This window comes from Pseudophryne corroboree, unplaced genomic scaffold, assembly GCF_028390025.1.
Source record: "Pseudophryne corroboree isolate aPseCor3 unplaced genomic scaffold, aPseCor3.hap2 scaffold_99, whole genome shotgun sequence".
NCBI lineage: Eukaryota > Metazoa > Chordata > Amphibia > Anura > Myobatrachidae > Pseudophryne > Pseudophryne corroboree.
Window position 1 is genome coordinate 1,483,248 of NW_026970570.1, and position 12,700 is coordinate 1,495,947.

A 12,700-nucleotide genomic window follows, 5' to 3' on the forward strand; every position below is an offset into this window, starting at 1 on the left:
GTCAGCTCTGGTAAAAGTCAGATTTCTTTGTCTCAGATCTTCCTCTAGCCTTGTTCTTTTTTTGAGAGTTTCCTTGTGCTGCCTCAGTTGGATTTCCTTCACTTGACAGGGGGGTGCCCGAGCAGCGACCCTCCCCAGCTCTAGCCCAACTCCTACTTACCTGCCAGGTGAGATACTATGATCAGGAAGGTGCTTCTCCCAGGGCAAGGCTCACCCATTGCACTCTGGGTGTGCTGCTCCTACGATTTCCCCAAATGTGGGACACTTGACTACATAATTTGTGTTTCCTCTGGTCGGCTACTCGTATAATTCAGATCTCTTTGTCTCAGGTCTCTCTCCAGCCTAGTTTGCTGTCTGTTTCCACTTCTCTTTTCTTGAGCCCCTGCCCTTGCCCTTGTGCACTCTCCTGACTTCTCCTGTCTGCTTACTTTGTGCCTTCCAACGCACAATGCAAACTACAGGTAGTGCTGCAGGGCCAACACCCTTTTACTTGCCTTACAGAGCAGCTCTGGAGCTGTTACAGTGCCCAGCTGCTGCAAGAAATCAGCTTGAATGCTTCAGGGGCTGGGGCATAGCCAACATGAGCCCCACACCGACGGAGGGTGGAGGTGTTTAATGCGAACTAAGGGTCATCCAAGCGCCGCAAAAGGCCGCCATGCCCTGCATACCCCTTTTCTCTTTTCATATGCAGATGAGGGTTCCAGCCAACTTTGGCCCACTGCTTGGATGACATCACCGTATGCAAATCCGTCTTCTGCAGACCTTTTCCCAGGAATGCTTGTACTAGTTGTTGCATTTGGTTTGTTGTTTGGGGGTGCTTCAGTATTAGGCAGCCTTCTGCTCTCCCATGTTCATCTGAAAATATGTGTTCTCCCTGCAGTTGTTGTCCCCAGATGAGAGTTCCCTTGTGCTGCCTCAGTTGAATCTCCTTTACTTGACAGAGATGTGCCTGAGCAGCGGCCCTCCCCAGCCCTATCCCAAATCATACTTATTTTGCATAGGAGATACCATTGTCATGAAGATTGTTCTCCCAGGGTGAGGTTCATTCATTGCATTCTGGGTATGCTGACCCCTGTCATTTCCCCAAATGTGGGAAACTCGACTGCATTATTTGTGGTAGTGGGGGACTGTGTTTGTGCTTTCCTCTGGTCAGCTCTGGTAAAAGTCAGATTTCTTTGTCTCAGATCTTCCTCTAGCCTTGTTCTTTTTTCGAGAGTTTCCTTGTGCTGCCTCAGTTGGATCTCCTTCACTTGACAGGGGGGTGCCCGAACAGCGACCCTCCCCAGCTCTAGCCCAACTCCTACTTACCTGCCAGGTGAGATACTATGATCAGGAAGGTGCTTCTCCCAGGGCAAGGCTCACCCAATGCACTCTGGGTGTGCTGCTCCTACGATTTCCCCAAATGTGGGACACTTGATTACATAATTTGTGTTTCCTCTGGTCGGCTCTCGTATAATTCAGATCTCTTTGTCTCAGGTCTCTCTCCAGCCTAGTTTGCTGTCTGTTTCCACTTCTCTTTTCTTGAGCCGCTCCCTTCTATGCCCTTGTGCACTATCCTGACTTCTCCCGTCTGCTTACTTTGTGCCTTCCAACGCACAATGCAAACTACAGGTAGTGCTGCAGGGCCCACACCCTTTTACTTGCTTTTCAGAGCAGCTCTGGAGCTGTTACAGTGCCCAGCTGCTGCAAGAAATCAGCTTGAATGCTTCAGGGGCTGGGGCATAGCCAACATGAGCCCCACACCGAAGGAAGGTGGAGGTGTTTAATGCAAACTAGGGGTCATCCAAGCGCCGCAAAAGGCCGCCATGCCCTGCACACCCCTTTTTTATTTTCATATGCAGACGAGGGTTGAAGCCAACTTTGACCCACTGCTTGGATGACATCACCATATGCAAATCCATCTGCTGCAGGCCTTCCCCCAGGAATGCTTGCACTAGTAGTTGCATTTGGTTTGTTGTTTGGGGGTGCTTCAGTGTTAGGCAGCCTTCTGCCCTCCCATGTTCATCTGAAAATATGTGTTCTCCCTGCAGTTGTTGTCCCCAGATGAGAGTTCCCTTGTGTTGCCTCAGTTGAATCTCCTTTACTTGACAGAGATGTGCCTGAGCAGCGGCCCTCCCCAGCCCTATCCCAAATCATACTTATTTTGCATAGGAGATACCATGGTCATGAAGATTGTTCTCCCAGGGTGAGGTTCATTCATTGCACTCTGGGTATGCTGACCCCTGTGATTTCCCCAAATGTGGGAAACTCGACTGCATTATTTGTGGTAGTGGGGGACTGCGTTTGTGCTTTCCTCTGGTCAGCTCTGGTAAAAGTCAGATTTCTTTGTCTCAGATCTTCCTCTAGCCTTGTTCTTCTTTCGAGAGTTCCCTTGTGCTGCCTCAGTTGGATCTCCTTCACTTGACAGGGGGTGCCCGAGCAGCAATCCTCCACAGCTCTAGCCCAACTCCTACTTACCTGCCAGGTGAGATATTATGATGTTCACTGTTAGGGCAATCAGGATGTGGAATTCCCTGCCAGGGAAGGTGGTAATGGCGGACTCTGTAATTGGATTTAAAAAAGGAATGGATACATTTCTGAATGAAAAAGCTATCCAAGGTTATAATACTTAAAATATCAACATGGTTAATCCGGGGGTAACATGAGTTATAGTAGCTAACTAGTCATAAAACATTATTCAGCAAGTATGTAGAATCATCACAACTTAAAACAGGTTGAACACGATGGGCAATTTGCCTCTATTCAACCTCAAAAACTATGTTACTATATGTTACAATATTACTATGTTACTGTAGTATACAGAACACCACAATGTAATGAGCAGTGATAGTGAGCACTGATGAGGATACTAGAACTGACACTGAGCAGCAAGATGCAGCACTGGACTATTAGTAATGTACTGTAGTATGCTGAGCACCACAATGCAGCACAAGACAATGAGCAGTGATACTGAGCACTGATGAGGATACTACTGAGAACTGACACTGAGCAGGAGAGACACACTACTAGTATTACTGAGCAGCAATAAGTAACCACTGATACTGAGCACTGATATTGAGATTTCCACTGAGAGAACATAGCCACGTCCTCTCCGCTCTCTCTTCAATGCACGAGTAAAAATGGCGGCAACGCGCAGCTCTTTATATGGAATCCGAATCTCGAGAGAATCCGACAGCGGGATGATGACATTTTCCCTTGTTCAGGTTTTCCGAGTCAGGCGGGAACAACCGAGCCTGCCTCGGACCAGTGTAAACCACATGGAGTTCGTCGGGAATTCGGTTCTCGGAGAACCGAACCCGCTCCTCTCTACCTTATACCCATCAATTTTTTTATTTTCAATCTAAGCCCCTGCAGTTTTCTGTAAGCATCTGCTTCGCTATGATGATCAACAAGTCACAAGGGCAAACACTCAGGGCTTGAGGCGTAGATCTTAGGACCAGCTGCTACAAGCATGGCAGAGGTGTCACTATCACTGGTGACACCCAGAGAGGTGGCGAAGGAGATTGTAATGCAGTGCGCGCAGATAAGCAGCGCAATGGTAAAAAGGAGGCATGGTTTCATAGGTAGGGGCGTGGCCTGGTGGCCTGAATCTACATTTTGTTGCTCCGGGTGTCCCGGGGGTTGGGGGCTGCACCCGGGGACTAGTGTGTGTGCGGTGCTGGCTCCTGCACAGTGACAGGGCATGGCCACCCAGCATGACGCCTCCATTCTTGACCATGCTGTAATTGCAGTCGCACTGCAGTTCAGCGTGATCATAAAAAATGGTGTAGCCTCCTGCTGGTGCAAACTGTATGTGCGCGCAGGAAGCCGCCACCATTTTTGTGATCACAGCGGCTGAATGTGATGTCATACAGCCGCTGTGACCACGCCCCCTGTGTCTCCTCCGTTGCAGACCCCATTTTGAAGCCTTGCCCCCGCACCGCTCCATCCCTGACTTGGAAATGGAGTGTTGCTGACCCCCCTCTCCCCCCCCCGCCCCGATTGACAGGCAGAGGCGATCGCATTCTCTGCGGGGTGCCGCAGAAAATGCAGGCACATGCGTATGCTGTTAGCAATTTTTGCAGTTGGATCGCTTATTGTGATTGCATTCCAACCTGAATCAGGCCCTATTACCTATCACAATGCGCTGCGGGCAGTACAAAATTGGGTTAATATAGGAGTAAAACTCCCAGACCTGTGCTCCTTAACTGTACCTGGTGGCTAGTGGAGCGGCTGCCCAGTAATCAGTGTCCACGCCAGTGCGCACACGGTCCACCCCCTACGGCCACGCTCCCCTTCATCAGCGGCCTCGTGATCCGGAAGGGCGGTGTGTGTGTGACTGACCTTAGGAAGAAACTGGAGCCTCCGCTGCAGTGACCCAGCAACCAGGTGACAATGCTAAATTCCTTGTCGTATAAACAACCCTTTATGAAGCTAAGAACACTGTACGCTGTTTACTTAAGAAGTACCGTAATGGTACGCTATTGACGTAGCGATCGCTCAGCCGTAGGCGAGACGCTCAAGCGTCACGTTCGCTCGCGGCCCAGTGATCACAGGACACGTTATTGGCTATGTCTAGGGGAATGATTCGCTATGGCGTAGCTTACGCTCGAGACCACGAGGAGGTCACCAGCGATGCAGACGCTCACAACACTATACCTTTATGTTAAAACCTTATACCAATGAAATACACTGAATACCTTAATGTGAGTACAGGGTGTAAATGCAACCTTGTGTAACCTGACTAACTACAAAGCTGCTTGAGCGTCACCGACGCTCAAGTGAACACTTAACACTATAGAAAATACACAGATACTGGTTTAGGTTCCAAAGCCTATTAACTGTATTATATCTAATATACTTGTAAAAGGGGATAACAGTACAAATGATACACTACAATATAACAAGGACTTCCTAACCACAGAACTAAACAATAAATACAAAAAGACAATACTACACTGACCTAAATGCAATACAGTACAATACTATAATACTATGAGAGATATAAGAGAAAAGAAGAGAGAGAGAGATAGAGAGAGAGAGAGAAATTGGCTCACAGAAAGACAATGATTACGGAGAGAAACTTACGCACAAAGGGTATGATCGCCTGCGCCTCGATATCCAGCTCCCGGCTATCAGCAGATAACCGTTGATGAGAGAGTGAGAGCTGGATGTGGTCGGCCTGCCTATTTATACCCCACACACAATGCAATCTCATGGTCCTACAATCCCATTGTCCATTGGCCGAAGGAATTCGGCCCTGCATCATAACAAAAGGTCATAGGGTGATTCATACAGGTGGGCTGTGACGATTTCCAACAGCTCAGGTGGGTGGGAAACTGGGTTTCCCGCCGCATACCTGAGTATGAGTAAATAATAGAAATGGACATAAACTTCTTATGTCCATAACTATTCGCACGAGCGATTAATACGCTCCAAACCAACACCGGAATATTGCTAATTAAATACTCTTCCGATGGGTACCAAACACTGCTGTATGATTCCTGTTAGACCCTTCGTACGATATAAAGAGGGATTCCTCAGCTCTGGGACATTGTATTTTAACCAAACTTTCAGAATCTATCAAAGGGACCATGATCTATAAACTACATTAATTGTGAAAATATGTAACGAATGAGTCGCACGCTACGACTACGTAAACTCTACCGTAAATGCGCATACCGCGCCTGCGAGTGTACGCTATTGCGGGTATGCGCCTCCACGGGAGAGCGTACGCACGCGCAGCGCGGACCAGTGTGCGGTGCAAATATGGCAACGTGCATTGAGACATTTTTCTGACTTTGACAGTCCACCCTTTGGCAGTCAACAATAACTGCCACAAAACATTTAAGGAGAAAAATGTAAGTCAGGGGTTAATTGATTTCCATGGTTGGGTAGGGGAGAAGAGTGGAGTAGGTGTGAAGAGGGTATGACCTAGTGAGAAAGTAGAAGCATGTGTGTATGAGTCCATGTTTGGAGGGTCATGTATCATCGTGCCGTACGTGTGGTAGATCAAGCTTCGAGGTATTGCGAAGTATACATTTGAATTCCTTCTTGTCCTGTGGTACAGGTCTGTGGATGGGCTGTCAAACTCTACCGAGCTCATTTCGGCTGTGGTTGTAACAAAATGGGGATGCACATTTTAGTTGATGATACATGAATGGGGGAGGTATGTGGTTGCTGCTATCTGTGCCTGTATTCCCTATCGTCTATGTGTGTCGTTACCTGGGGGTTGTAGAGATGAAGATAAAGAACACTTACGAAAAATGCAATGATATTCTATGTCAGGGAAATGTACATCTGTTGTTGAAGTTGTGTTCGGTATCTGTTGAGAGTCGTCTTCTTTGCGCTGTATTGCTCCTTGGGCATGAGCAAATAGCTTTGTCTGAGCCATCAGATTTACAAAAAATGTTGGGCTAGCGTGAGTTTAAAAATACTAGGGAAACTGGGGATCCATGGCAAAGTTCATCAAGTGTCCATATTTAAAGTTGTCAAATCTTCTTCTTTGGTGCTTGTCTGTTGTCTGTATAGCGTCTCGTCAACTTCCTCGTCCAAGGGGGTCTTTGTATCTTGGAGAAAAGCAGAAAAACAGGTGAAAGAAACGGACCGTATAATCGCATTTTCATCACATTCTGGTTTCTATCATTGGGTCATAAATCAAATCCAGGTTAATTACGGTTTCCTCACTCCTCAAGCTCATCACTTTTGTACTTTGTTTGCACCTCATTAAAGCCTGCCCGCATCTAAATATCAATCCAATCGATATAACAACACCCAAGATACATAGTAGAAACTTTCCAACATCCATTATGACTCCTTGAGCCCAGTCTCCCAAACCGGAGAACCAATTTCGCGGGTTCAACCATGACACCCAACCAGTCAGCTCATTACCTACAGCAGCAAGGGTGAGATTGTGTTTTCGACGAAATTCCCACTTTAATTGCAGAATATCGTCCATCTTTTGGTCTATGACCTCTACCGGATCCTCGGTGCTATTTGTGATATACGTGCAACACTTTATGCCGTACTGTGTTGCCAATGTAACACAATATCCGCCTGTTACTGCTGTAAGATAATTAAGAACCATCCTATGCTGAACTAGTTCTGTTTTGTAAGCTTGAAGTTCTCTTCCAGTGTATCTAAACGTGTCATCATACATTTCAGTGATATTATCTAACAAATTGGCGATTGCGGAAATGTATCTATAATTCATCACTCCTCGAGCGGTACGAGTGAAATGTAGCGCTACCAGAACCTGAATCCCGGTGGATTCATGGATAAGATCAGAGGCCGGATGCTCTAACCTTTCTGACAGTTGTCTTTTAACTCGGTGCTCGTAATGAGTGTGCGTATAAGGAGCTTGGGCACCACGGTGTATGTCCTTCATTTTGTCATGTGTAACAGTCATCACTTCAGGCAATACTTTTCCAATATAACACAATCCTTCAGAGTTTGGGGCAAGCCACTTGTACGCCTTTCTCCCGCATATGAAATATGCATCATCGGGGAGAACATATGGGACGGAGAAGGACATGACCATGTTACAAACCTTCCAGGTGAAATCTCCTGACCCTAATTCTTCCATCTGCCTAATGCACGTATCGGTTTGTACGATATGTGCACAGTATCCTGGTGATACCTCTCCAACTCTAGTAATCCTATTTCCTAAGGTATATCGATACCGGAAAGATTTTCCTCTACTGGCTATGTGGCGTACGAACTCTGTATCTGTAGGCATTCTATCTGCTCTGTGTGAAAAGGTCATGGTAAGGTTGCTCCATGACACTTCCCAATTTCCCGGTTTTCTGGGATTGGAGATGTTAAAACATAAGAGGGACCTATCCACATGGTATTGGTGGAGCTTCAAACTAGGAGGGCTGGAGATGTTAAACCTCCGGTCCACCGGTCCCCCACCACTTAGCTCAAGTACCTCCCCTAACGTTAAAGGAAATGGTACTAGCCCTGATTTACTGTGACCCTGAGGTACTTGAGAGCATACCCAACAATCTGTTTGGTTTAACACGTTACCCACTAGAGAGTGATAGTCACTCAATGGATGCCGGTCCATATGGATATTAAAACTAGATTGGCATTTCTTTATGCATCCATCTTCAACCAGATTATCACAGAGCCTACAGATACAATTTTCTTCAGCTAACAATCCATCACAATTTCTTCTATCGGATCGTTTTCTGATACTCGCCTTTGCTTGTTGGTTTGGTTGATCTTGGAAAACTACGCCTCCATCATCATAATCGGAACCCATTCCAGAACCTCTCTCGACCTCTATGGTACTCTCGCCGGAACAGACTGCTCTGGTCAACATCATGGTTAACATCAAAATCCGGATCACAGTCTCTTGGGGCAAGTCCATCTTTGAGGAGAAAATAGAGAAGAATGAGAAGGGGGAAAAAGAAATTTTAAGGGAGAGGGGCTGGGAAGTGGAGAAAAACAATAAAGGGGAGAGGGGAGTCGACAGCTGCTTTCGATCTTCAAGGCTCAGGTGCCGCCTCAGTCCTCCTGGAACAGACACTCCAGTGATACAACCTCTACCGTCTGTTCCTTATCACGGGACTTCTCGAGATCAGCAACCTTCTTGCAGTGGGATGAATGGACCCAAGTCTCTCTCTCAGCAACCTTCAATGCTGTGGTGCTAGTCAATAAGACCTGGTATGGTCCTTCCCATCTATCAATAAGACAACCTGAGCGTAGAAAATTTCGTATCATTACATAATCCCCAGGTTCAATGTCATGACAATTACTACCTGGTAAATCAGGAATCACCAACTTCAGATTATCATTTTGATTCCTCAACTGTTTACTCATGTTAATCAAGTATTTTACAGTTACTTCATTGTTACATTTCAAATCATCCTGAGGGTTAATCATGACATGCGGTTGTCGACCAAACAAGATTTCAAAAGGAGACAGATTAAGAGGGGACCTGGGAGTGGTTCTGATGCTATACAAAACAATGGGTAAAGCTTCTGGCCACGTCAATCCTGTCTCTGCCATTACTTTACTCAATTTATTTTTAATAGTGCTGTTCACTCTTTCGACCTTCGCACTCGCCTGTGGACGGTACGGAGTGTGCAGCTTGCTATCAATTCCCATCAACTTACACATTCCTTGAAAGACATCACCTGTAAAATGGGTACCCCTATCACTTTCAATGATTCTAGGGATACCATATCTACATACAAATTCCTGCACAATTTTCTTAGCTGTAAACATAGCGGTATTTGTAGCTGCTGGAAAAGCTTCGACCCAATTCGAGAAAACATCTATACAGACAAGTACATATTTCAAATTTCTACATGGGGGTAATTGAATGAAGTCAATTTGTATTACTTGGAAAGGGCCGCCGGCAGGTGGGATATGGGATGGTTCTGTAGGTATTGCTTTTCCAATATTCTTTCTCAGACAGGTAAGGCATGACATTGCTCTTTTACCCGCATGAGAGGAGAATCCTGGGGCGCACCAGTATGCTCTTACCAATTTGCACATCCCCTCCTTGCCTAGATGAGTCAGCCCGTGAGCTGCTTCAGCCAGACATGGAAGGTATGCCCTGGGGGCCACTGGTTTACCATGTCCATCCGTCCAGAGCCCTGAGGACTCCTGGCCATATCCCTTTGCCTTCCAGACTGCTCTTTCCTGTGTGGAACACAAATTCTGCATCTCACACAACTTCTGTGTGTTGATGGTATTAAATACCATCAACTGTGTGGTGTCTGTCCGTGTGGGGGTAGCAGCTGCAAGCTTTGCGGCTTCGTCTGCTCGGCTGTTACCAAGTGACACTGGGTCTTGGCTATATGTATGTGCTTTACATTTGATAACAGCCACTCTGTCGGGTTCCTGTATCGCTGTTAGAAGCCTTTTTATATAAGCTGCATGCGCTATCGGTGTACCAGCCGCCGTCATGAAATTTCTGAGCCGCCATAGGGCTCCGAAATCATGGACTACCCCGAAGGCGTATCTAGAATCGGTGTAGATATTGGCAGACTTACCCTTAGCCAATTCACATGCTCTGGTTAGGGCGACCAGTTCAGCAACCTGGGCTGAGTGAGGTGGGCCTAGCGGTTCCGCTTCTATGGTGTCTTGGTCATCTACGACTGCGTATCCAGTACACAAGTCTCCCGAGTCTGACTGTCTGTGACAACTACCGTCCGTGTAGAACGTGAGTTCTGCATCTTCTAGTGGATTGTCACTGATGTCAGGCCTTGCGGTAAAATTTTGGGTCAAATATTCCATACAATCATGTGTATCTTCCTTTGCATTAAATCCTCCTTCCCCACCACTCTCACCTTCCACCCTTTGTGCCTGACCAGGCACACCTGGGAGAAATGTTGCAGGATTTAATGCACTGCATCTCCTTATGGTGATGTTTACTGGGGCCATTAATGCCAATTCCCATCTTGTAAACCTTGCTGATGAGACGTGTCTGGTTTGGGCAGAATTCAATAAGGCAGATACCGCATGCGGTGTATGGATTGTGAGATTGTGGCCTAGCACGACATCTTCGCTTTTTGTCACTAGCAATGCTATCGCCGCAACGCTACGCAAGCATGTGGGGAGGGATCGCGCTACCGTGTCTAGCTGAGCGCTGTAGTATGCAATTGGCCTGCTGGCATCACCGTGTTTTTGTGTTAGTACACCTGCTGCGCACCCAGCACTTTCTGTTCCGTATAGTTCAAAGGGTTTCCCATAGTCTGGCATACCTAGTGCTGGTGCCTGCGTTAGGCACTGTTTGAGTCTCTCAAATGCTGTTTCAGATTCGTCTGTATGCGAAATCCGATCAGGTTTGTTTGAAGAGACCATTTCCTGCAAAGGTAGCGCCAATATGGAAAACCCTGGGATCCAATTACGGCAATACCCACACATTCCTAAAAACGTCCTGATCTGTTGCTGGGTTTGTGGCAGTGTCATGTCTCTAATGGCTTGGATTCTATCAGCGGTCAGGTGTCTCAGTCCTTGTGTTAGACAGTGTCCCAAATATTTTACCTTAGCTTGGCATAATTGCAACTTGTCTTTGGAAACCTTGTGACCTGTGTCTGAAAGATGAAACAGGAGCTGTTTCGTATCCTTCAGAGATGCTTCCAGTGAATCTGAACACAGTAATAAATCGTCCACATACTGTATCAATACTGATCCACTGTCTGGTTGGAAAGACTGTAAACAATCATGCAAAGCCTGAGAAAATATACTTGGACTGTCTATGAAACCTTGGGGTAACCGAGTCCACGTGTATTGGACTCCTCTGTATGTGAATGCAAACAAATATTGGCTGTCAGGGTGCAGAGGTACCGAAAAGAAAGCGGAGCAGAGGTCAATAACAGTGAAAAATTTGGCAGTGGGAGGAATTTGCATTAGGATGACAGCTGGATTAGGCACTACGGGGAACTGACTCTCAACTATTTTGTTAATCCCCCTTAGATCCTGCACTAGCCTGTAACCCCTCCCCCCACTCTTTTTAACAGGGAAGATGGGACTATTTGCTGTGCTGGACGTTCTTACTAGAATGCCCTGTTGTAGCAAGCGCTCTATTACGGGAAAAACTCCTAACTCCACCTCTGGCTTCAGAGGATACTGTGGGATTTTTGGAGCTATCCTACCATCTTTTACTTGCACAACTACTGGAGCTACGTTTGCCATTAATCCAGTGCCCGGACGAGCCCCCAATTGACAATGCTAAATTCCTTGTCGTATAAACAACCCTTTATGAAGCTAAGAACACTGTACGCTGTTTACTTAAGAAGTACCGTAATGGTACGCTATTGACGTAGCGATCGCTCAGCCGTAGGCGAGACGCTCAAGCGTCACGTTCGCTCGCGGCCCAGTGATCACAGGACACGTTATTGGCTATGTCTAGGGGAATGATTCGCTATGGCGTAGCTTACGCTCGAGACCACGAGGAGGTCACCAGCGATGCAGACGCTCACAACACTATACCTTTATGTTAAAACCTTATACCAATGAAATACACTGAATACCTTAATGTGAGTACAGGGTGTAAATGCAACCTTGTGTAACCTGACTAACTACAAAGCTGCTTGAGCGTCACCGACGCTCAAGTGAACACTTAACACTATAGAAAATACACAGATACTGGTTTAGGTTCCAAAGCCTATTAACTGTATTATATCTAATATACTTGTAAAAGGGGATAACAGTACAAATGATACACTACAATATAACAAGGACTTCCTAACCACAGAACTAAACAATAAATACAAAAAGACAATACTACACTGACCTAAATGCAATACAGTACAATACTATAATACTATGAGAGATATAAGAGAAAAGAAGAGAGAGAGAGATAGAGAGAGAGAGAGAAATTGGCTCACAGAAAGACAATGATTACGGAGAGAAACTTACGCACAAAGGGTATGATCGCCTGCGCCTCGATATCCAGCTCCCGGCTATCAGCAGATAACCGTTGATGAGAGAGTGAGAGCTGGATGTGGTCGGCCTGCCTATTTATACCCCACACACAATGCAATCTCATGGTCCTACAATCCCATTGTCCATTGGCCGAAGGAATTCGGCCCTGCATCATAACAAAAGGTCATAGGGTGATTCATACAGGTGGGCTGTGACGATTTCCAACAGCTCAGGTGGGTGGGAAACTGGGTTTCCCGCCGCATACCTGAGTATGAGTAAATAATAGAAATGGACATAAACTTCTTATGTCCATAACTATTCGCACGAGCGATTAATA

The 12,700-nt window shown here is 46.4% G+C and overlaps 4 non-coding genes across 4 annotated transcripts; all 4 read left to right on the forward strand.

Annotated features, from left to right (window-relative positions):
• The first annotated feature begins 152 nt into the window (after positions 1-152).
• LOC135049569 (U1 spliceosomal RNA) lies at positions 153-316 on the forward strand. Its single transcript, XR_010241307.1, has one exon. It is a non-coding gene; the product is annotated as a U1 spliceosomal RNA (small nuclear RNA).
• Positions 317-984: 668 nt separating this feature from the next.
• On the forward strand, positions 985-1,148 carry LOC135049299 (U1 spliceosomal RNA). Its single transcript, XR_010241061.1, has one exon. It is a non-coding gene; the product is annotated as a U1 spliceosomal RNA (small nuclear RNA).
• Positions 1,149-1,300: 152 nt separating this feature from the next.
• On the forward strand, positions 1,301-1,463 carry LOC135049642 (U1 spliceosomal RNA). Its single transcript, XR_010241362.1, has one exon. It is a non-coding gene; the product is annotated as a U1 spliceosomal RNA (small nuclear RNA).
• A 671-nt stretch (positions 1,464-2,134) lies between these two features.
• Positions 2,135-2,298, forward strand: LOC135049099 (U1 spliceosomal RNA). The gene has a single exon (XR_010240867.1). It is a non-coding gene; the product is annotated as a U1 spliceosomal RNA (small nuclear RNA).
• Positions 2,299-12,700: the final 10,402 nt, after the last annotated feature.